General features: G+C 46.5%; 10 non-coding genes and 1 pseudogene across 10 annotated transcripts; all 11 read right to left on the bottom strand.

The window, feature by feature from the left end:
• Positions 1–1,048: 1,048 nt before the first annotated feature.
• Positions 1,049–1,239, bottom strand: LOC130303080 (U2 spliceosomal RNA). Its single transcript, XR_008853203.1, has one exon. It is a non-coding gene; the product is annotated as a U2 spliceosomal RNA (small nuclear RNA).
• Positions 1,240–3,336: 2,097 nt separating this feature from the next.
• On the bottom strand, positions 3,337–3,527 carry LOC130303079 (U2 spliceosomal RNA). Its single transcript, XR_008853202.1, has one exon. It is a non-coding gene; the product is annotated as a U2 spliceosomal RNA (small nuclear RNA).
• A 2,096-nt stretch (positions 3,528–5,623) lies between these two features.
• LOC130303078 (U2 spliceosomal RNA) lies at positions 5,624–5,814 on the bottom strand. Its single transcript, XR_008853201.1, has one exon. It is a non-coding gene; the product is annotated as a U2 spliceosomal RNA (small nuclear RNA).
• Positions 5,815–7,910: 2,096 nt separating this feature from the next.
• On the bottom strand, positions 7,911–8,101 carry LOC130303077 (U2 spliceosomal RNA). Its single transcript, XR_008853200.1, has one exon. It is a non-coding gene; the product is annotated as a U2 spliceosomal RNA (small nuclear RNA).
• Positions 8,102–10,187: 2,086 nt separating this feature from the next.
• LOC130303076 (U2 spliceosomal RNA) lies at positions 10,188–10,378 on the bottom strand. The gene has a single exon (XR_008853199.1). It is a non-coding gene; the product is annotated as a U2 spliceosomal RNA (small nuclear RNA).
• Positions 10,379–12,479: 2,101 nt separating this feature from the next.
• LOC130303074 (U2 spliceosomal RNA) lies at positions 12,480–12,670 on the bottom strand. The gene has a single exon (XR_008853197.1). It is a non-coding gene; the product is annotated as a U2 spliceosomal RNA (small nuclear RNA).
• Positions 12,671–14,763: 2,093 nt separating this feature from the next.
• Positions 14,764–14,954, bottom strand: LOC130303089 (U2 spliceosomal RNA). The gene has a single exon (XR_008853212.1). It is a non-coding gene; the product is annotated as a U2 spliceosomal RNA (small nuclear RNA).
• Positions 14,955–17,050: 2,096 nt separating this feature from the next.
• On the bottom strand, positions 17,051–17,233 carry LOC130303095 (U2 spliceosomal RNA). The gene has a single exon (XR_008853216.1). It is a non-coding gene; the product is annotated as a U2 spliceosomal RNA (small nuclear RNA).
• Positions 17,234–17,919: 686 nt separating this feature from the next.
• LOC130303097 (U2 spliceosomal RNA) lies at positions 17,920–18,079 on the bottom strand (annotated as a pseudogene).
• A 2,088-nt stretch (positions 18,080–20,167) lies between these two features.
• Positions 20,168–20,358, bottom strand: LOC130303073 (U2 spliceosomal RNA). Its single transcript, XR_008853196.1, has one exon. It is a non-coding gene; the product is annotated as a U2 spliceosomal RNA (small nuclear RNA).
• A 2,096-nt stretch (positions 20,359–22,454) lies between these two features.
• LOC130303072 (U2 spliceosomal RNA) lies at positions 22,455–22,645 on the bottom strand. Its single transcript, XR_008853195.1, has one exon. It is a non-coding gene; the product is annotated as a U2 spliceosomal RNA (small nuclear RNA).
• Between the last annotated feature and the right edge of the window lie 1,716 nt (positions 22,646–24,361).

The raw sequence follows: 24,361 nt of genomic DNA, 5'->3' as shown, positions 1-24,361 counted from the left end.
TTTCTTCTTTTTTTTCGTCTAATGCATACCCCATCAGTGCAGCAATGCTTATTCAATACCGCCAGCAGATGGAGACACTGGGGGATAATTTTCTAAGGATTTATACTGATTTTTCCTGTCTGAATTTGTCGCACAGAAAGTTGCAGGCCAAATATGTGTGACATTTCTGCGACTTTAGCTTCTAGAGCATTTTTACAACATTATACATAGGTGCTGAATACATAAAAAGCGACTGTTCAGCGACAGACAAGTCGCATCGGCTGAAAGTAGGCCAGAATGTCAGTCCATGTTGGAGCAGGTTTAGATACAGTCTAAAGCATAGATCTCAAAGTCTGTGCACAGAATTTAGCAAGGGCCTCGCACCTTCTGATGCATCAGGTAGGTGCACAATAGCATAGCCTAACCCTCTGTACTTTGGTCTATATTGATGCGGGATAGACAGCCAGCTGATGACCAATCCATTAGTGCAATGGATGGCTGGAAGCATTTGTCTTTGCCTTTGCAATACCACAGAAGCAATGCATGGTCAATGTACAGCAATGACACACCTGTGTGAACAGCCAGGAGACCCCCCCCCCCCCCCCCATGTTATGTTACATAGTTACATAGTTAGTACGGTCGAAAAAAGACATATGTCCATCACGTTCAACCAGGGAATTAAGGGGTAGGGGTGTGGCGCGATATTGGGGAAGGGATGAGATTTTATATTTCTTCATAAGCATTAATCTTATTTTGTCAATTAGGAACATTCAGCACCCACCCGCTATCAAGGCAGCTGCCTATCATGTCATGCCCTACCTGCACAGGTGTGCTGGCTACTCAAATGATCCAATTAAGGAGGCCATTTAGTCAGCAGCAGCAGAAGTCCTGTGCCTGGACGCTCCAACAGGGGCCAGACACAAGCAGAAGCAGAAGCAGCAGAAGCAGCAGCAGCACCACCTTTTGTTTTTTGGCTGCAGCAGCAGCAAGGCCCACAGGGCTGGCTAGCTGGCTAGCCAGCAAGCAGGTAGCAATGAAAGTAGGAATCTTTCTTTTTAACCCTGTAAGGGGGTGGTGCACTGTACCCGAAGATACTGCCATATCGGGTCAATGCATAGGGCGACGGAAGCAAGCTTCGAAATCGGCCCCCGTTCTCAAAAATCCATTTAATATATGGTCCCCAGATAGGGGACGTATCAGATATTAAACTGATAAGAACAGATACTACACTTGATCTTAGCCAAAAGGCCGAGAAGCGATAACCGTGAAAGGGGCGGGCCCAACAAGGTCCCCTTCATGGGCACTATCACTGCTTGCTGTCAGGGAGGCTGCCAGACAATTTTCCATGCACACTCTGGGCTGGGGGGCAGTCAACCACCAGTACACACAGCAGAACCTAAACCCATACCATTATTGCTAAGCAGCAAGACAGGGGCCCATTGCACTCCCACGGGGCCTTTTTAAATGCAATCCATAACCCGGATTTGCCAGGAACCCTTCTTACTCCTCCTACTTGCATGTGACACTGGGCTTAGGATCTGCATAGGAAACACACACACAAGCACACACCTACCTTTGTTGCCTGCAGATGCCTCCTTGGCTGTCCCCAAACGGTATCAAACCAACACCCACGGGAAGCTGTAAGCATAGAGGACATGCCTGCACCCCATTGGACTTACCTGTGTGGGTTAAATCCGGGTTATTTGACAACCTATGGCGGTGATGGTTCTGCTCAGGCAGAGCAGTGCTGATGCTCCTCATAAAGCTGTCGCTGCTGTGAAGGTTCTAGGTGACATCACAAATCCCTTTGGTTACATACACAACAAAGCTGGGTTGTTGTTGTTTACACTCTGCAAGGCCTGTGGAAGTGAGTGACATCATAGCACTGTAGTTCTGAGGGTTCAAGATGGATGCAACAATCTCCTGTTGCTTCTATGAAGGCCGTAATAGACGACATCACCAAACAGCTCCATAGTCACATACACAGCAAAGGAGAGATGTTGTTTACACCTAGTGATGTCAGTGGTATTGAGTGACATCACAGCACAGTGCTAAGGCTCCTGGGCCTGGACACAGCAGCGGCTGCAATATCTCAACGGAGAATACGTTTATATCTATGTGTGTGTGTGCGCATATATATATATATATATATATATATATATATATATATATATATTTCTCCGCCGAAATCACTTTTAAACCCATTTCCACCTTTTTTTCCCTTCTCTTCCTCTTACTTTTTTTTCACGTTTTTTTACGTTTTTCTCCTTTTCGCCTCTTTTCTGGGCGTATTATTCTTCTTTTTCTTCTTTTTTTTCGTCTAATGCATACCCCATCAGTGCAGCAATGCTTATTCAATACCGCCAGCAGATGGAGACACTGGGGGATAATTTTCTAAGGATTTATACTGATTTTTCCTGTCTGAATTTGTCGCACAGAAAGTTGCAGGCCAAATATGTGTGACATTTCTGCGACTTTAGCTTCTAGAGCATTTTTACAACATTATACATAGGTGCTGAATACATAAAAAGCGACTGTTCAGCGACAGACAAGTCGCATCGGCTGAAAGTAGGCCAGAATGTCAGTCCATGTTGGAGCAGGTTTAGATACAGTCTAAAGCATAGATCTCAAAGTCTGTGCACAGAATTTAGCAAGGGCCTCGCACCTTCTGATGCATCAGGTAGGTGCACAATAGCATAGCCTAACCCTCTGTACTTTGGTCTATATTGATGCGGGACATAGACAGCCAGCTGATGACCAATCCATTAGTGCAATGGATGGCTGGAAGCATTTGTCTTTGCCTTTGCAATACCACAGAAGCAATGCATGGTCAATGTACAGCAATGACACACCTGTGTGAACAGCCAGGAGACCCCCCCCCCCCCCCCCCCCCCATGTTATGTTACATAGTTACATAGTTAGTACGGTCGAAAAAAGACATATGTCCATCACGTTCAACCAGGGAATTAAGGGGTAGGGGTGTGGCGCGATATTGGGGAAGGGATGAGATTTTATATTTCTTCATAAGCATTAATCTTATTTTGTCAATTAGGAACATTCAGCACCCACCCGCTATCAAGGCAGCTGCCTATCATGTCATGCCCTACCTGCACAGGTGTGCTGGCTACTCAAATGATCCAATTAAGGAGGCCATTTAGTCAGCAGCAGCAGAAGTCCTGTGCCTGGACGCTCCAACAGGGGCCAGACACAAGCAGAAGCAGAAGCAGCAGAAGCAGCAGCAGCACCACCTTTTGTTTTTTGGCTGCAGCAGCAGCAAGGCCCACAGGGCTGGCTAGCTGGCTAGCCAGCAAGCAGGTAGCAATGAAAGTAGGAATCTTTCTTTTTAACCCTGTAAGGGGGTGGTGCACTGTACCCGAAGATACTGCCATATCGGGTCAATGCATAGGGCGACGGAAGCAAGCTTCGAAATCGGCCCCCGTTCTCAAAAATCCATTTAATATATGGTCCCCAGATAGGGGACGTATCAGATATTAAACTGATAAGAACAGATACTACACTTGATCTTAGCCAAAAGGCCGAGAAGCGATAACCGTGAAAGGGGCGGGCCCAACAAGGTCCCCTTCATGGGCACTATCACTGCTTGCTGTCAGGGAGGCTGCCAGACAATTTTCCATGCACACTCTGGGCTGGGGGGCAGTCAACCACCAGTACACACAGCAGAACCTAAACCCATACCATTATTGCTAAGCAGCAAGACAGGGGCCCATTGCACTCCCACGGGGCCTTTTTAAATGCAATCCATAACCCGGATTTGCCAGGAACCCTTCTTACTCCTCCTACTTGCATGTGACACTGGGCTTAGGATCTGCATAGGAAACACACACACAAGCACACACCTACCTTTGTTGCCTGCAGATGCCTCCTTGGCTGTCCCCAAACGGTATCAAACCAACACCCACGGGAAGCTGTAAGCATAGAGGACATGCCTGCACCCCATTGGACTTACCTGTGTGGGTTAAATCCGGGTTATTTGACAACCTATGGCGGTGATGGTTCTGCTCAGGCAGAGCAGTGCTGATGCTCCTCATAAAGCTGTCGCTGCTGTGAAGGTTCTAGGTGACATCACAAATCCCTTTGGTTACATACACAACAAAGCTGGGTTGTTGTTGTTTACACTCTGCAAGGCCTGTGGGAGTGAGTGACATCATAGCACTGTAGTTCTGAGGGTTCAAGATGGATGCAACAATCTCCTGTTGCTTCTATGAAGGCCGTAATAGACGACATCACCAAACAGCTCCATAGTCACATACACAGCAAAGGAGAGATGTTGTTTACACCTAGTGATGTCAGTGGTATTGAGTGACATCACAGCACAGTGCTAAGGCTCCTGGGCCTGGACACAGCAGCGGCTGCAATATCTCAACGGAGAATACGTTTATATCTATGTGTGTGTGTGCGCATATATATATATATATATATATATATATATATATATATATATATTTCTCCGCCGAAATCACTTTTAAACCCATTTCCACCTTTTTTTCCCTTCTCTTCCTCTTACTTTTTTTTCACGTTTTTTTACGTTTTTCTCCTTTTCGCCTCTTTTCTGGGCGTATTATTCTTCTTTTTCTTCTTTTTTTTCGTCTAATGCATACCCCATCAGTGCAGCAATGCTTATTCAATACCGCCAGCAGATGGAGACACTGGGGGATAATTTTCTAAGGATTTATACTGATTTTTCCTGTCTGAATTTGTCGCACAGAAAGTTGCAGGCCAAATATGTGTGACATTTCTGCGACTTTAGCTTCTAGAGCATTTTTACAACATTATACATAGGTGCTGAATACATAAAAAGCGACTGTTCAGCGACAGACAAGTCGCATCGGCTGAAAGTAGGCCAGAATGTCAGTCCATGTTGGAGCAGGTTTAGATACAGTCTAAAGCATAGATCTCAAAGTCTGTGCACAGAATTTAGCAAGGGCCTCGCACCTTCTGATGCATCAGGTAGGTGCACAATAGCATAGCCTAACCCTCTGTACTTTGGTCTATATTGATGCGGGACATAGACAGCCAGCTGATGACCAATCCATTAGTGCAATGGATGGCTGGAAGCATTTGTCTTTGCCTTTGCAATACCACAGAAGCAATGCATGGTCAATGTACAGCAATGACACACCTGTGTGAACAGCCAGGAGACCCCCCCCCCCCCCCCCCCCCATGTTATGTTACATAGTTACATAGTTAGTACGGTCGAAAAAAGACATATGTCCATCACGTTCAACCAGGGAATTAAGGGGTAGGGGTGTGGCGCGATATTGGGGAAGGGATGAGATTTTATATTTCTTCATAAGCATTAATCTTATTTTGTCAATTAGGAACATTCAGCACCCACCCGCTATCAAGGCAGCTGCCTATCATGTCATGCCCTACCTGCACAGGTGTGCTGGCTACTCAAATGATCCAATTAAGGAGGCCATTTAGTCAGCAGCAGCAGAAGTCCTGTGCCTGGACGCTCCAACAGGGGCCAGACACAAGCAGAAGCAGAAGCAGCAGAAGCAGCAGCAGCACCACCTTTTGTTTTTTGGCTGCAGCAGCAGCAAGGCCCACAGGGCTGGCTAGCTGGCTAGCCAGCAAGCAGGTAGCAATGAAAGTAGGAATCTTTCTTTTTAACCCTGTAAGGGGGTGGTGCACTGTACCCGAAGATACTGCCATATCGGGTCAATGCATAGGGCGACGGAAGCAAGCTTCGAAATCGGCCCCCGTTCTCAAAAATCCATTTAATATATGGTCCCCAGATAGGGGACGTATCAGATATTAAACTGATAAGAACAGATACTACACTTGATCTTAGCCAAAAGGCCGAGAAGCGATAACCGTGAAAGGGGCGGGCCCAACAAGGTCCCCTTCATGGGCACTATCACTGCTTGCTGTCAGGGAGGCTGCCAGACAATTTTCCATGCACACTCTGGGCTGGGGGGCAGTCAACCACCAGTACACACAGCAGAACCTAAACCCATACCATTATTGCTAAGCAGCAAGACAGGGGCCCATTGCACTCCCACGGGGCCTTTTTAAATGCAATCCATAACCCGGATTTGCCAGGAACCCTTCTTACTCCTCCTACTTGCATGTGACACTGGGCTTAGGATCTGCATAGGAAACACACACACAAGCACACACCTACCTTTGTTGCCTGCAGATGCCTCCTTGGCTGTCCCCAAACGGTATCAAACCAACACCCACGGGAAGCTGTAAGCATAGAGGACATGCCTGCACCCCATTGGACTTACCTGTGTGGGTTAAATCCGGGTTATTTGACAACCTATGGCGGTGATGGTTCTGCTCAGGCAGAGCAGTGCTGATGCTCCTCATAAAGCTGTCGCTGCTGTGAAGGTTCTAGGTGACATCACAAATCCCTTTGGTTACATACACAACAAAGCTGGGTTGTTGTTGTTTACACTCTGCAAGGCCTGTGGAAGTGAGTGACATCATAGCACTGTAGTTCTGAGGGTTCAAGATGGATGCAACAATCTCCTGTTGCTTCTATGAAGGCCGTAATAGACGACATCACCAAACAGCTCCATAGTCACATACACAGCAAAGGAGAGATGTTGTTTACACCTAGTGATGTCAGTGGTATTGAGTGACATCACAGCACAGTGCTAAGGCTCCTGGGCCTGGACACAGCAGCGGCTGCAATATCTCAACGGAGAATACGTTTATATCTATGTGTGTGTGTGCGCATATATATATATATATATATATATATATATATATATATATATATATATTTCTCCGCCGAAATCACTTTTAAAGCCATTTCCACCTTTTTTTCCCTTCTCTTCCTCTTACTTTTTTTTCACGTTTTTTTACGTTTTTCTCCTTTTCGCCTCTTTTCTGGGCGTATTATTCTTCTTTTTCTTCTTTTTTTTCGTCTAATGCATACCCCATCAGTGCAGCAATGCTTATTCAATACCGCCAGCAGATGGAGACACTGGGGGATAATTTTCTAAGGATTTATACTGATTTTTCCTGTCTGAATTTGTCGCACAGAAAGTTGCAGGCCAAATATGTGTGACATTTCTGCGACTTTAGCTTCTAGAGCATTTTTACAACATTATACATAGGTGCTGAATACATAAAAAGCGACTGTTCAGCGACAGACAAGTCGCATCGGCTGAAAGTAGGCCAGAATGTCAGTCCATGTTGGAGCAGGTTTAGATACAGTCTAAAGCATAGATCTCAAAGTCTGTGCACAGAATTTAGCAAGGGCCTCGCACCTTCTGATGCATCAGGTAGGTGCACAATAGCATAGCCTAACCCTCTGTACTTTGGTCTATATTGATGCGGGACATAGACAGCCAGCTGATGACCAATCCATTAGTGCAATGGATGGCTGGAAGCATTTGTCTTTGCCTTTGCAATACCACAGAAGCAATGCATGGTCAATGTACAGCAATGACACACCTGTGTGAACAGCCAGGAGACCCCCCCCCCCCCCCCCATGTTATGTTACATAGTTACATAGTTAGTACGGTCGAAAAAAGACATATGTCCATCACGTTCAACCAGGGAATTAAGGGGTAGGGGTGTGGCGCGATATTGGGGAAGGGATGAGATTTTATATTTCTTCATAAGCATTAATCTTATTTTGTCAATTAGGAACATTCAGCACCCACCCGCTATCAAGGCAGCTGCCTATCATGTCATGCCCTACCTGCACAGGTGTGCTGGCTACTCAAATGATCCAATTAAGGAGGCCATTTAGTCAGCAGCAGCAGAAGTCCTGTGCCTGGACGCTCCAACAGGGGCCAGACACAAGCAGAAGCAGAAGCAGCAGAAGCAGCAGCAGCACCACCTTTTGTTTTTTGGCTGCAGCAGCAGCAAGGCCCACAGGGCTGGCTAGCTGGCTAGCCAGCAAGCAGGTAGCAATGAAAGTAGGAATCTTTCTTTTTAACCCTGTAAGGGGGTGGTGCACTGTACCCGAAGATACTGCCATATCGGGTCAATGCATAGGGCGACGGAAGCAAGCTTCGAAATCGGCCCCCGTTCTCAAAAATCCATTTAATATATGGTCCCCAGATAGGGGACGTATCAGATATTAAACTGATAAGAACAGATACTACACTTGATCTTAGCCAAAAGGCCGAGAAGCGATAACCGTGAAAGGGGCGGGCCCAACAAGGTCCCCTTCATGGGCACTATCACTGCTTGCTGTCAGGGAGGCTGCCAGACAATTTTCCATGCACACTCTGGGCTGGGGGGCAGTCAACCACCAGTACACACAGCAGAACCTAAACCCATACCATTATTGCTAAGCAGCAAGACAGGGGCCCATTGCACTCCCACGGGGCCTTTTTAAATGCAATCCATAACCCGGATTTGCCAGGAACCCTTCTTACTCCTCCTACTTGCATGTGACACTGGGCTTAGGATCTGCATAGGAAACACACACACAAGCACACACCTACCTTTGTTGCCTGCAGATGCCTCCTTGGCTGTCCCCAAACGGTATCAAACCAACACCCACGGGAAGCTGTAAGCATAGAGGACATGCCTGCACCCCATTGGACTTACCTGTGTGGGTTAAATCCGGGTTATTTGACAACCTATGGCGGTGATGGTTCTGCTCAGGCAGAGCAGTGCTGATGCTCCTCATAAAGCTGTCGCTGCTGTGAAGGTTCTAGGTGACATCACAAATCCCTTTGGTTACATACACAACAAAGCTGGGTTGTTGTTGTTTACACTCTGCAAGGCCTGTGGAAGTGAGTGACATCATAGCACTGTAGTTCTGAGGGTTCAAGATGGATGCAACAATCTCCTGTTGCTTCTATGAAGGCCGTAATAGACGACATCACCAAACAGCTCCATAGTCACATACACAGCAAAGGAGAGATGTTGTTTACACCTAGTGATGTCAGTGGTATTGAGTGACATCACAGCACAGTGCTAAGGCTCCTGGGCCTGGACGCAGCAGCGGCTGCAATATCTCAACGGAGAATACGTTTATATCTATGTGTGTGTGTGCGCATATATATATATATATATATATATATATATATATATTTCTCCGCCGAAATCACTTTTAAACCCATTTCCACCTTTTTTTCCCTTCTCTTCCTCTTACTTTTTTTTCACGTTTTTTTACGTTTTTCTCCTTTTCGCCTCTTTTCTGGGCGTATTATTCTTCTTTTTCTTCTTTTTTTTCGTCTAATGCATACCCCATCAGTGCAGCAATGCTTATTCAATACCGCCAGCAGATGGAGACACTGGGGGATAATTTTCTAAGGATTTATACTGATTTTTCCTGTCTGAATTTGTCGCACAGAAAGTTGCAGGCCAAATATGTGTGACATTTCTGCGACTTTAGCTTCTAGAGCATTTTTACAACATTATACATAGGTGCTGAATACATAAAAAGCGACTGTTCAGCGACAGACAAGTCGCATCGGCTGAAAGTAGGCCAGAATGTCAGTCCATGTTGGAGCAGGTTTAGATACAGTCTAAAGCATAGATCTCAAAGTCTGTGCACAGAATTTAGCAAGGGCCTCGCACCTTCTGATGCATCAGGTAGGTGCACAATAGCATAGCCTAACCCTCTGTACTTTGGTCTATATTGATGCGGGACATAGACAGCCAGCTGATGACCAATCCATTAGTGCAATGGATGGCTGGAAGCATTTGTCTTTGCCTTTGCAATACCACAGAAGCAATGCATGGTCAATGTACAGCAATGACACACCTGTGTGAACAGCCAGGAGACCCCCCCCCCCCCCCCATGTTATGTTACATAGTTACATAGTTAGTACGGTCGAAAAAAGACATATGTCCATCACGTTCAACCAGGGAATTAAGGGGTAGGGGTGTGGCGCGATATTGGGGAAGGGATGAGATTTTATATTTCTTCATAAGCATTAATCTTATTTTGTCAATTAGGAACATTCAGCACCCACCCGCTATCAAGGCAGCTGCCTATCATGTCATGCCCTACCTGCACAGGTGTGCTGGCTACTCAAATGATCCAATTAAGGAGGCCATTTAGTCAGCAGCAGCAGAAGTCCTGTGCCTGGACGCTCCAACAGGGGCCAGACACAAGCAGAAGCAGAAGCAGCAGAAGCAGCAGCAGCAGCACCACCTTTTGTTTTTTGGCTGCAGCAGCAGCAAGGCCCACAGGGCTGGCTAGCTGGCTAGCCAGCAAGCAGGTAGCAATGAAAGTAGGAATCTTTCTTTTTAACCCTGTAAGGGGGTGGTGCACTGTACCCGAAGATACTGCCATATCGGGTCAATGCATAGGGCGACGGAAGCAAGCTTCGAAATCGGCCCCCGTTCTCAAAAATCCATTTAATATATGGTCCCCAGATAGGGGACGTATCAGATATTAAACTGATAAGAACAGATACTACACTTGATCTTAGCCAAAAGGCCGAGAAGCGATAACCGTGAAAGGGGCGGGCCCAACAAGGTCCCCTTCATGGGCGCTATCACTGCTTGCTGTCAGGGAGGCTGCCAGACAATTTTCCATGCACACTCTGGGCTGGGGGGCAGTCAACCACCAGTACACACAGCAGAACCTAAACCCATACCATTATTGCTAAGCAGCAAGACAGGGGCCCATTGCACTCCCACGGGGCCTTTTTAAATGCAATCCATAACCCGGATTTGCCAGGAACCCTTCTTACTCCTCCTACTTGCATGTGACACTGGGCTTAGGATCTGCATAGGAAACACACACACAAGCACACACCTACCTTTGTTGCCTGCAGATGCCTCCTTGGCTGTCCCCAAACGGTATCAAACCAACACCCACGGGAAGCTGTAAGCATAGAGGACATGCCTGCACCCCATTGGACTTACCTGTGTGGGTTAAATCCGGGTTATTTGACAACCTATGGCGGTGATGGTTCTGCTCAGGCAGAGCAGTGCTGATGCTCCTCATAAAGCTGTCGCTGCTGTGAAGGTTCTAGGTGACATCACAAATCCCTTTGGTTACATACACAACAAAGCTGGGTTGTTGTTGTTTACACTCTGCAAGGCCTGTGGAAGTGAGTGACATCATAGCACTGTAGTTCTGAGGGTTCAAGATGGATGCAACAATCTCCTGTTGCTTCTATGAAGGCCGTAATAGACGACATCACCAAACAGCTCCATAGTCACATACACAGCAAAGGAGAGATGTTGTTTACACCTAGTGATGTCAGTGGTATTGAGTGACATCACAGCACAGTGCTAAGGCTCCTGGGCCTGGACACAGCAGCGGCTGCAATATCTCAACGGAGAATACGTTTATATCTATGTGTGTGTGTGCGCATATATATATATATATATATATATATATATATATATATATATATATATATTTCTCCGCCGAAATCACTTTTAAACCCATTTCCACCTTTTTTTCCCTTCTCTTCCTCTTACTTTTTTTTCACGTTTTTTTACGTTTTTCTCCTTTTCGCCTCTTTTCTGGGCGTATTATTCTTCTTTTTCTTCTTTTTTTTCGTCTAATGCATACCCCATCAGTGCAGCAATGCTTATTCAATACCGCCAGCAGATGGAGACACTGGGGGATAATTTTCTAAGGATTTATACTGATTTTTCCTGTCTGAATTTGTCGCACAGAAAGTTGCAGGCCAAATATGTGTGACATTTCTGCGACTTTAGCTTCTAGAGCATTTTTACAACATTATACATAGGTGCTGAATACATAAAAAGCGACTGTTCAGCGACAGACAAGTCGCATCGGCTGAAAGTAGGCCAGAATGTCAGTCCATGTTGGAGCAGGTTTAGATACAGTCTAAAGCATAGATCTCAAAGTCTGTGCACAGAATTTAGCAAGGGCCTCGCACCTTCTGATGCATCAGGTAGGTGCACAATAGCATAGCCTAACCCTCTGTACTTTGGTCTATATTGATGCGGGACATAGACAGCCAGCTGATGACCAATCCATTAGTGCAATGGATGGCTGGAAGCATTTGTCTTTGCCTTTGCAATACCACAGAAGCAATGCATGGTCAATGTACAGCAATGACACACCTGTGTGAACAGCCAGGAGACCCCCCCCCCCCCCCCCCCCATGTTATGTTACATAGTTACATAGTTAGTACGGTCGAAAAAAGACATATGTCCATCACGTTCAACCAGGGAATTAAGGGGTAGGGGTGTGGCGCGATATTGGGGAAGGGATGAGATTTTATATTTCTTCATAAGCATTAATCTTATTTTGTCAATTAGGAACATTCAGCACCCACCCGCTATCAAGGCAGCTGCCTATCATGTCATGCCCTACCTGCACAGGTGTGCTGGCTACTCAAATGATCCAATTAAGGAGGCCATTTAGTCAGCAGCAGCAGAAGTCCTGTGCCTGGACGCTCCAACAGGGGCCAGACACAAGCAGAAGCAGAAGCAGCAGAAGCAGCAGCAGCACCACCTTTTGTTTTTTGGCTGCAGCAGCAGCAAGGCCCACAGGGCTGGCTAGCTGGCTAGCCAGCAAGCAGGTAGCAATGAAAGTAGGAATCTTTCTTTTTAACCCTGTAAGGGGGTGGTGCACTGTACCCGAAGATACTGCCATATCGGGTCAATGCATAGGGCGACGGAAGCAAGCTTCGAAATCGGCCCCCGTTCTCAAAAATCCATTTAATATATGGTCCCCAGATAGGGGACGTATCAGATATTAAACTGATAAGAACAGATACTACACTTGATCTTAGCCAAAAGGCCGAGAAGCGATAACCGTGAAAGGGGCGGGCCCAACAAGGTCCCCTTCATGGGCACTATCACTGCTTGCTGTCAGGGAGGCTGCCAGACAATTTTCCATGCACACTCTGGGCTGGGGGGCAGTCAACCACCAGTACACACAGCAGAACCTAAACCCATACCATTATTGCTAAGCAGCAAGACAGGGGCCCATTGCACTCCCACGGGGCCTTTTTAAATGCAATCCATAACCCGGATTTGCCAGGAACCCTTCTTACTCCTCCTACTTGCATGTGACACTGGGCTTAGGATCTGCATAGGAAACACACACACAAGCACACACCTACCTTTGTTGCCTGCAGATGCCTCCTTGGCTGTCCCCAAACGGTATCAAACCAACACCCACGGGAAGCTGTAAGCATAGAGGACATGCCTGCACCCCATTGGACTTACCTGTGTGGGTTAAATCCGGGTTATTTGACAACCTATGGCGGTGATGGTTCTGCTCAGGCAGAGCAGTGCTGATGCTCCTCATAAAGCTGTCGCTGCTGTGAAGGTTCTAGGTGACATCACAAATCCCTTTGGTTACATACACAACAAAGCTGGGTTGTTGTTGTTTACACTCTGCAAGGCCTGTGGAAGTGAGTGACATCATAGCACTGTAGTTCTGAGGGTTCAAGATGGATGCAACAATCTCCTGTTGCTTCTATGAAGGCCGTAATAGACGACATCACCAAACAGCTCCATAGTCACATACACAGCAAAGGAGAGATGTTGTTTACACCTAGTGATGTCAGTGGTATTGAGTGACATCACAGCACAGTGCTAAGGCTCCTGGGCCTGGACACAGCAGCGGCTGCAATATCTCAACGGAGAATACGTTTATATCTATGTGTGTGTGTGCGCATATATATATATATATATATATATATATATATATATATATATATTTCTCCGCCGAAATCACTTTTAAACCCATTTCCACCTTTTTTTCCCTTCTCTTCCTCTTACTTTTTTTTCACGTTTTTTTACGTTTTTCTCCTTTTCGCCTCTTTTCTGGGCGTATTATTCTTCTTTTTCTTCTTTTTTTTCGTCTAATGCATACCCCATCAGTGCAGCAATGCTTATTCAATACCGCCAGCAGATGGAGACACTGGGGGATAATTTTCTAAGGATTTATACTGATTTTTCCTGTCTGAATTTGTCGCACAGAAAGTTGCAGGCCAAATATGTGTGACATTTCTGCGACTTTAGCTTCTAGAGCATTTTTACAACATTATACATAGGTGCTAAATACATAAAAAGCGACTGTTCAGCGACAGACAAGTCGCATCGGCTGAAAGTAGGCCAGAATGTCAGTCCATGTTGGAGCAGGTTTAGATACAGTCTAAAGCATAGATCTCAAAGTCTGTGCACAGAATTTAGCAAGGGCCTCGCACCTTCTGATGCATCAGGTAGGTGCACAATAGCATAGCCTAAGCCTCTGTACTTTGGTCTATATTGATGCGGGACATAGACAGCCAGCTGATGACCAATCCATTAGTGCAATGGATGGCTGGAAGCATTTGTCTTTGCCTTTGCAATACCACAGAAGCAATGCATGGTCAATGTACAGCAATGACACACCTGTGTGAACAGCCAGGAGACCCCCCCCCCCCCCCCCCATGTTATGTTACATAGTTACATAGTTAGTACGGTCGAAAAAAGACATATGTCCATCACGTTCAACCAGGGAATTAAGGGGTAGGGGTGTGGCGCGATATTGGGGAAGGGATGAGATTTTATATTTCTTCATAAGCATTAATCTTATTTTGTCAATTAGGAACATTCAGCACCCACCCGCTATCAAGGCAGCTGCCTATCATGTCATGCCCTACCTGCACAGGTGTGCTGGCTACTCAAATGATCCAATTAAGGAGGCCATTTAGTCAGCAGCAGCAGAAGTCCTGTGCCTGGACGCTCCAACAGGGGCCAGACACAAGCAGAAGCAGAAGCAGCAGAAGCAGCAGCAGCACCACCTTTTGTTTTTTGGCTGCAGCAGCAGCAAGGCCCACAGGGCTGGCTAGCTGGCTAGCCAGCAAGCAGGTAGCAATGAAAGTAGGAATCTTTCTTTTTAACCCTGTAAGGGGGTGGTGCACTGTACCCGAAGATACTGCCATATCGGGTCAATGCATAGGGTGACGGAAGCAAGCTTCGAAATCGGCCCCCGTTCTCAAAAATCCATTTAATATATGGTCCCCAGATAGGGGACGTATCAGATATTAAACTGATAAGAACAGATACTACACTTGATCTTAGCCAAAAGGCCGAGAAGCGATAACCGTGAAAGGGGCGGGCCCAACAAGGTCCCCTTCATGGGCACTATCACTGCTTGCTGTCAGGGAGGCTGCCAGACAATTTTCCATGCACACTCTGGGCTGGGGGGCAGTCAACCACCAGTACACACAGCAGAACCTAAACCCATACCATTATTGCTAAGCAGCAAGACAGGGGCCCATTGCACTCCCACGGGGCCTTTTTAAATGCAATCCATAACCCGGATTTGCCAGGAACCCTTCTTACTCCTCCTACTTGCATGTGACACTGGGCTTAGGATCTGCATAGGAAACACACACACAAGCACACACCTACCTTTGTTGCCTGCAGATGCCTCCTTGGCTGTCCCCAAACGGTATCAAACCAACACCCACGGGAAGCTGTAAGCATAGAGGACATGCCTGCACCCCATTGGACTTACCTGTGTGGGTTAAATCCGGGTTATTTGACAACCTATGGCGGTGATGGTTCTGCTCAGGCAGAGCAGTGCTGATGCTCCTCATAAAGCTGTCGCTGCTGTGAAGGTTCTAGGTGACATCACAAATCCCTTTGGTTACATACACAACAAAGCTGGGTTGTTGTTGTTTACACTCTGCAAGGCCTGTGGAAGTGAGTGACATCATAGCACTGTAGTTCTGAGGGTTCAAGATGGATGCAACAATCTCCTGTTGCTTCTATGAAGGCCGTAATAGACGACATCACCAAACAGCTCCATAGTCACATACACAGCAAAGGAGAGATGTTGTTTACACCTAGTGATGTCAGTGGTATTGAGTGACATCACAGCACAGTGCTAAGGCTCCTGGGCCTGGACACAGCAGCGGCTGCAATATCTCAACGGAGAATACGTTTATATCTATGTGTGTGTGTGCGCATATATATATATATATATATATATATATATATATATATATATATATATATATATATTTCTCCGCCGAAATCACTTTTAAACCCATTTCCACCTTTTTTTCCCTTCTCTTCCTCTTACTTTTTTTTCACGTTTTTTTACGTTTTTCTCCTTTTCGCCTCTTTTCTGGGCGTATTATTCTTCTTTTTCTTCTTTTTTTTCGTCTAATGCATACCCCATCAGTGCAGCAATGCTTATTCAATACCGCCAGCAGATGGAGACACTGGGGGATAATTTTCTAAGGATTTATACTGATTTTTCCTGTCTGAATTTGTCGCACAGAAAGTTGCAGGCCAAATATGTGTGACATTTCTGCGACTTTAGCTTCTAGAGCATTTTTACAACATTATACATAGGTGCTGAATACATAAAAAGCGACTGTTCAGCGACAGACAAGTCGCATCGGCTGAAAGTAGGCCAGAATGTCAGTCCATGTTGGAGCAGGTTTAGATACAGTCTAAAGCATAGATCTCAAAGTCTGTGCACAGAATTTAGCAAGGGCCTCGCACCTTCTGATGCATCAGGTAGGTGCACAATAGCATAGCCTAACCCTCTGTACTTTGGTCTATATTGATGCGGGACATAGACAGCCAGCTGATGACCAATCCATTAGTGCAATGGATGGCTGGAAGCATTTGTCTTTGCCTTTGCAATACCACAGAAGCAATGCATGGTCAATGTACAGCAATGACACACCTGTGTGAACAGCCAGGAGACCCCCCCCCATGTTATGTTACATAGTTACATAGTTAGTACGGTCGAAAAAAGACATATGTCCATCACGTTCAACCAGGGAATTAAGGGGTAGGGGTGTGGCGCGATATTGGGGAAGGGATGAGATTTTATATTTCTTCATAAGCATTAATCTTATTTTGTCAATTAGGAACATTCAGCACCCACCCGCTATCAAGGCAGCTGCCTATCATGTCATGCCCTACCTGCACAGGTGTGCTGGCTACTCAAATGATCCAATTAAGGAGGCCATTTAGTCAGCAGCAGCAGAAGTCCTGTGCCTGGACGCTCCAACAGGGGCCAGACACAAGCAGAAGCAGAAGCAGCAGAAGCAGCAGCAGCACCACCTTTTGTTTTTTGGCTGCAGCAGCAGCAAGGCCCACAGGGCTGGCTAGCTGGCTAGCCAGCAAGCAGGTAGCAATGAAAGTAGGAATCTTTCTTTTTAACCCTGTAAGGGGGTGGTGCACTGTACCCGAAGATACTGCCATATCGGGTCAATGCATAGGGCGACGGAAGCAAGCTTCGAAATCGGCCCCCGTTCTCAAAAATCCATTTAATATATGGTCCCCAGATAGGGGACGTATCAGATATTAAACTGATAAGAACAGATTTTTTTTTTATCTAAAGCCGAGGAACGTGCTTTCGATTCACCCAAAGTGCAAGAAAAAGTGCAAACGTGTTACACTAAAAAAACGTGCACAAAGGATGCGGTCTATCGCAAGCCCTTCTCCGATAGGAGAGAGGCCCCCCAACAAACCTTACCCTTCGCCTCCGGACCAAAAGGTACCTGCGAGGTTCCAGGTTCAATGTCCCTTTTCGCCGAAGCTACTAGGGGACCACAAATGCTCCCGGCATCCCCCTTGGCGTTAGCCAAGGTATCTGCCCGCAGAGCCGATTACGGTAGGTACCCTGCCAAAGCAGGAGTACCCGGGGTGTTTGCAGGGAGGTGCGGAACCTAATGGCCACACACACCTCCCCTAGACCGCCAGGAGGGACACCCAGAAGGGCTACCGCATCCTGACCAATCCTGTGAACACACAACACGCAAAAAGTGACACAGTGAGACAAAAAAGAAATAAATAAGTGAATGTGTGCAGATATACTGCCCGGACATCCGGCCGGATCTATAAAAATTTCTCTGATCCTAGCCAGAAGGCCGGGAATCAAGAGGTGAGTGCCACAAGGTGAAGAGATTATGGTGCCCGTGCTTCAACTCAGTGAGTCTATCCTCCCAGTGAGTTTCGGCACCTCGGGGTCACCACTCCCCGAGGCACAAAAGTACCTCGGCTCTAGACCCTCTCAGCCTCATGGCGAGACCCGGAGGGAACAGGTCACATCGGGGCAGCCGTCGAGCTGATTCCTCAGAACCAGCCCCGGAAAGCCCTGGTACACCTGCATCCTCCATGCAGCACCCATCCCCACCAGCATGAAAACTGATAAGAACAGATACTACACTTGATCTTAGCCAAAAGGCCGAGAAGCGATAACCGTGAAAGGGGCGGGCCCAACAAGGTCCCCTTCATGGGCACTATCACTGCTTGCTGTCAGGGAGGCTGCCAGACAATTTTCCATGCACACTCTGGGCTGGGGGGCAGTCAACCACCAGTACACACAGCAGAACCTAAACCCATACCATTATTGCTAAGCAGCAAGACAGGGGCCCATTGCACTCCCACGGGGCCTTTTTAAATGCAATCCATAACCCGGATTTGCCAGGAACCCTTCTTACTCCTCCTACTTGCATGTGACACTGGGCTTAGGATCTGCATAGGAAACACACACACAAGCACACACCTACCTTTGTTGCCTGCAGATGCCTCCTTGGCTGTCCCCAAACGGTATCAAACCAACACCCACGGGAAGCTGTAAGCATAGAGGACATGCCTGCACCCCATTGGACTTACCTGTGTGGGTTAAATCCGGGTTATTTGACAACCTATGGCGGTGATGGTTCTGCTCAGGCAGAGCAGTGCTGATGCTCCTCATAAAGCTGTCGCTGCTGTGAAGGTTCTAGGTGACATCACAAATCCCTTTGGTTACATACACAACAAAGCTGGGTTGTTGTTGTTTACACTCTGCAAGGCCTGTGGAAGTGAGTGACATCATAGCACTGTAGTTCTGAGGGTTCAAGATGGATGCAACAATCTCCTGTTGCTTCTATGAAGGCCGTAATAGACGACATCACCAAACAGCTCCATAGTCACATACACAGCAAAGGAGAGATGTTGTTTACACCTAGTGATGTCAGTGGTATTGAGTGACATCACAGCACAGTGCTAAGGCTCCTGGGCCTGGACACAGCAGCGGCTGCAATATCTCAACGGAGAATACGTTTATATCTATGTGTGTGTGTGCGCATATATATATATATATATATATATATATATATATATATATTTCTCCGCCGAAATCACTTTTAAACCCATTTCCACCTTTTTTTCCCTTCTCTTCCTCTTACTTTTTTTTCACGTTTTTTTACGTTTTTCTCCTTTTCGCCTCTTTTCTGGGCGTATTATTCTTCTTTTTCTTCTTTTTTTTCGTCTAATGCATACCCCATCAGTGCAGCAATGCTTATTCAATACCGCCAGCAGATGGAGACACTGGGGGATAATTTTCTAAGGATTTATACTGATTTTTCCTGTCTGAATTTGTCGCACAGAAAGTTGCAGGCCAAATATGTGTGACATTTCTGCGACTTTAGCTTCTAGAGCATTTTTACAACATTATACATAGGTGCTGAATACATAAAAAGCGACTGTTCAGCGACAGACAAGTCGCATCGGCTGAAAGTAGGCCAGAATGTCAGTCCATGTTGGAGCAGGTTTAGATACAGTCTAAAGCATAGATCTCAAAGTCTGTGCACAGAATTTAGCAAGGGCCTCGCACCTTCTGATGCATCAGGTAGGTGCACAATAGCATAGCCTAACCCTCTGTACTTTGGTCTATATTGATGCGGGACATAGACAGCCAGCTGATGACCAATCCATTAGTGCAATGGATGGCTGGAAGCATTTGTCTTTGCCTTTGCAATACCACAGAAGCAATGCATGGTCAATGTACAGCAATGACACACCTGTGTGAACAGCCAGGAGACCCCCCCCCCCCCCCCCATGTTATGTTACATAGTTACATAGTTAGTACGGTCGAAAAAAGACATATGTCCATCACGTTCAACCAGGGAATTAAGGGGTAGGGGTGTGGCGCGATATTGGGGAAGGGATGAGATTTTATATTTCTTCATAAGCATTAATCTTATTTTGTCAATTAGGAACATTCAGCACCCACCCGCTATCAAGGCAGCTGCCTATCATGTCATGCCCTACCTGCACAGGTGTGCTGGCTACTCAAATGATCCAATTAAGGAGGCCATTTAGTCAGCAGCAGCAGAAGTCCTGTGCCTGGACGCTCCAACAGGGGCCAGACACAAGCAGAAGCAGAAGCAGCAGAAGCAGCAGCAGCACCACCTTTTGTTTTTTGGCTGCAGCAGCAGCAAGGCCCACAGGGCTGGCTAGCTGGCTAGCCAGCAAGCAGGTAGCAATGAAAGTAGGAATCTTTCTTTTTAACCCTGTAAGGGGGTGGTGCACTGTACCCGAAGATACTGCCATATCGGGTCAATGCATAGGGCGACGGAAGCAAGCTTCGAAATCGGCCCCCGTTCTCAAAAATCCATTTAATATATGGTCCCCAGATAGGGGACGTATCAGATATTAAACTGATAAGAACAGATACTACACTTGATCTTAGCCAAAAGGCCGAGAAGCGATAACCGTGAAAGGGGCGGGCCCAACAAGGTCCCCTTCATGGGCACTATCACTGCTTGCTGTCAGGGAGGCTGCCAGACAATTTTCCATGCACACTCTGGGCTGGGGGGCAGTCAACCACCAGTACACACAGCAGAACCTAAACCCATACCATTATTGCTAAGCAGCAAGACAGGGGCCCATTGCACTCCCACGGGGCCTTTTTAAATGCAATCCATAACCCGGATTTGCCAGGAACCCTTCTTACTCCTCCTACTTGCATGTGACACTGGGCTTAGGATCTGCATAGGAAACACACACACAAGCACACACCTACCTTTGTTGCCTGCAGATGCCTCCTTGGCTGTCCCCAAACGGTATCAAACCAACACCCACGGGAAGCTGTAAGCATAGAGGACATGCCTGCACCCCATTGGACTTACCTGTGTGGGTTAAATCCGGGTTATTTGACAACCTATGGCGGTGATGGTTCTGCTCAGGCAGAGCAGTGCTGATGCTCCTCATAAAGCTGTCGCTGCTGTGAAGGTTCTAGGTGACATCACAAATCCCTTTGGTTACATACACAACAAAGCTGGGTTGTTGTTGTTTACACTCTGCAAGGCCTGTGGAAGTGAGTGACATCATAGCACTGTAGTTCTGAGGGTTCAAGATGGATGCAACAATCTCCTGTTGCTTCTATGAAGGCCGTAATAGACGACATCACCAAACAGCTCCATAGTCACATACACAGCAAAGGAGAGATGTTGTTTACACCTAGTGATGTCAGTGGTATTGAGTGACATCACAGCACAGTGCTAAGGCTCCTGGGCCTGGACACAGCAGCGGCTGCAATATCTCAACGGAGAATACGTTTATATCTATGTGTGTGTGTGCGCATATATATATATATATATATATATATATATATATATATATATATTTCTCCGCCGAAATCACTTTTAAACCCATTTCCACCTTTTTTTCCCTTCTCTTCCTCTTACTTTTTTTTCACGTTTTTTTACGTTTTTCTCCTTTTCGCCTCTTTTCTGGGCGTATTATTCTTCTTTTTCTTCTTTTTTTTCGTCTAATGCATACCCCATCAGTGCAGCAATGCTTATTCAATACCGCCAGCAGATGGAGACACTGGGGGATAATTTTCTAAGGATTTATACTGATTTTTCCTGTCTGAATTTGTCGCACAGAAAGTTGCAGGCCAAATATGTGTGACATTTCTGCGACTTTAGCTTCTAGAGCATTTTTACAACATTATACATAGGTGCTGAATACATAAAAAGCGACTGTTCAGCGACAGACAAGTCGCATCGGCTGAAAGTAGGCCAGAATGTCAGTCCATGTTGGAGCAGGTTTAGATACAGTCTAAAGCATAGATCTCAAAGTCTGTGCACAGAATTTAGCAAGGGCCTCGCACCTTCTGATGCATCAGGTAGGTGCACAATAGCATAGCCTAACCCTCTGTACTTTGGTCTATATTGATGCGGGACATAGACAGCCAGCTGATGACCAATCCATTAGTGCAATGGATGGCTGGAAGCATTTGTCTTTGCCTTTGCAATACCACAGAAGCAATGCATGGTCAATGTACAGCAATGACACACCTGTGTGAACAGCCAGGAGACCCCCCCCCCCCCCCCCCCCCATGTTATGTTACATAGTTACATAGTTAGTACGGTCGAAAAAAGACATATGTCCATCACGTTCAACCAGGGAATTAAGGGGTAGGGGTGTGGCGCGATATTGGGGAAGGGATGAGATTTTATATTTCTTCATAAGCATTAATCTTATTTTGTCAATTAGGAACATTCAGCACCCACCCGCTATCAAGGCAGCTGCCTATCATGTCATGCCCTACCTGCACAGGTGTGCTGGCTACTCAAATGATCCAATTAAGGAGGCCATTTAGTCAGCAGCAGCAGAAGTCCTGTGCCTGGACGCTCCAACAGGGGCCAGACACAAGCAGAAGCAGAAGCAGCAGAAGCAGCAGCAGCACCACCTTTTGTTTTTTGGCTGCAGCAGCAGCAAGGCCCACAGGGCTGGCTAGCTGGCTAGCCAGCAAGCAGGTAGCAATGAAAGTAGGAATCTTTCTTTTTAACCCTGTAAGGGGGTGGTGCACTGTACCCGAAGATACTGCCATATCGGGTCAATGCATAGGGCGACGGAAGCAAGCTTCGAAATCGGCCCCCGTTCTCAAAAATCCATTTAATATATGGTCCCCAGATAGGGGACGTATCAGATATTAAACTGATAAGAACAGATACTACACTTGATCTTAGCCAAAAGGCCGAGAAGCGATAACCGTGAAAGGGGCGGGCCCAACAAGGTCCCCTTCATGGGCACTATCACTGCTTGCTGTCAGGGAGGCTGCCAGACAATTTTCCATGCACACTCTGGGCTGGGGGGCAGTCAACCACCAGTACACACAGCAGAACCTAAACCCATACCATTATTGCTAAGCAGCAAGACAGGGGCCCATTGCACTCCCACGGGGCCTTTTTAAATGCAATCCATAACCCGGATTTGCCAGGAACCCTTCTTACTCCTCCTACTTGCATGTGACACTGGGCTTAGGATCTGCATAGGAAACACACACACAAGCACACACCTACCTTTGTTGCCTGCAGATGCCTCCTTGGCTGTCCCCAAACGGTATCAAACCAACACCCACGGGAAGCTGTAAGCATAGAGGACATGCCTGCACCCCATTGGACTTACCTGTGTGGGTTAAATCCGGGTTATTTGACAACCTATGGCGGTGATGGTTCTGCTCAGGCAGAGCAGTGCTGATGCTCCTCATAAAGCTGTTGCTGCTGTGAAGGTTCTAGGTGACATCACAAATCCCTTTGGTTACATACACAACAAAGCTGGGTTGTTGTTGTTTACACTCTGCAAGGCCTGTGGAAGTGAGTGACATCATAGCACTGTAGTTCTGAGGGTTCAAGATGGATGCAACAATCTCCTGTTGCTTCTATGAAGGCCGTAATAGACGACATCACCAAACAGCTCCATAGTCACATACACAGCAAAGGAGAGATGTTGTTTACACCTAGTGATGTCAGTGGTATTGAGTGACATCACAGCACAGTGCTAAGGCTCCTGGGCCTGGACACAGCAGCGGCTGCAATATCTCAACGGAGAATACGTTTATATCTATGTGTGTGTGTGCGCATATATATATATATATATATATATATATATATATATATATATATTTCTCCGCCGAAATCACTTTTAAACCCATTTCCACCTTTTTTTCCCTTCTCTTCCTCTTACTTTTTTTTCACGTTTTTTTACGTTTTTCTCCTTTTCGCCTCTTTTCTGGGCGTATTATTCTTCTTTTTCTTCTTTTTTTTCGTCTAATGCATACCCCATCAGTGCAGCAATGCTTATTCAATACCGCCAGCAGATGGAGACACTGGGGGATAATTTTCTAAGGATTTATACTGATTTTTCCTGTCTGAATTTGTCGCACAGAAAGTTGCAGGCCAAATATGTGTGACATTTCTGCGACTTTAGCTTCTAGAGCATTTTTACAACATTATACATAGGTGCTGAATACATAAAAAGCGACTGTTCAGCGACAGACAAGTCGCATCGGCTGAAAGTAGGCCAGAATGTCAGTCCATGTTGGAGCAGGTTTAGATACAGTCTAAAGCATAGATCTCAAAGTCTGTGAACAGAATTTAGCAAGGGCCTCGCACCTTCTGATGCATCAGGTAGGTGCACAATAGCATAGCCTAACCCTCTGTACTTTGGTCTATATTGATGCGGGACATAGACAGCCAGCTGATGACCAATCCATTAGTGCAATGGATGGCTGGAAGCATTTGTCTTTGCCTTTGCAATACCACAGAAGCAATGCATGGTCAATGTACAGCAATGACACACCTGTGTGAACAGCCAGGAGACCCCCCCCCCCCCCCCCCCCATGTTATGTTACATAGTTACATAGTTAGTACGGTCGAAAAAAGACATATGTCCATCACGTTCAACCAGGGAATTAAGGGGTAGG

This window comes from Hyla sarda, unplaced genomic scaffold, assembly GCF_029499605.1.
Source record: "Hyla sarda isolate aHylSar1 unplaced genomic scaffold, aHylSar1.hap1 scaffold_1189, whole genome shotgun sequence".
In the NCBI taxonomy this organism is placed as follows: Eukaryota; Metazoa; Chordata; class Amphibia; order Anura; family Hylidae; genus Hyla; species Hyla sarda.
The sequence above is the reverse complement of the archived record's forward strand: the minus strand, read 5'-3'. Positions and strand labels throughout refer to the sequence as shown.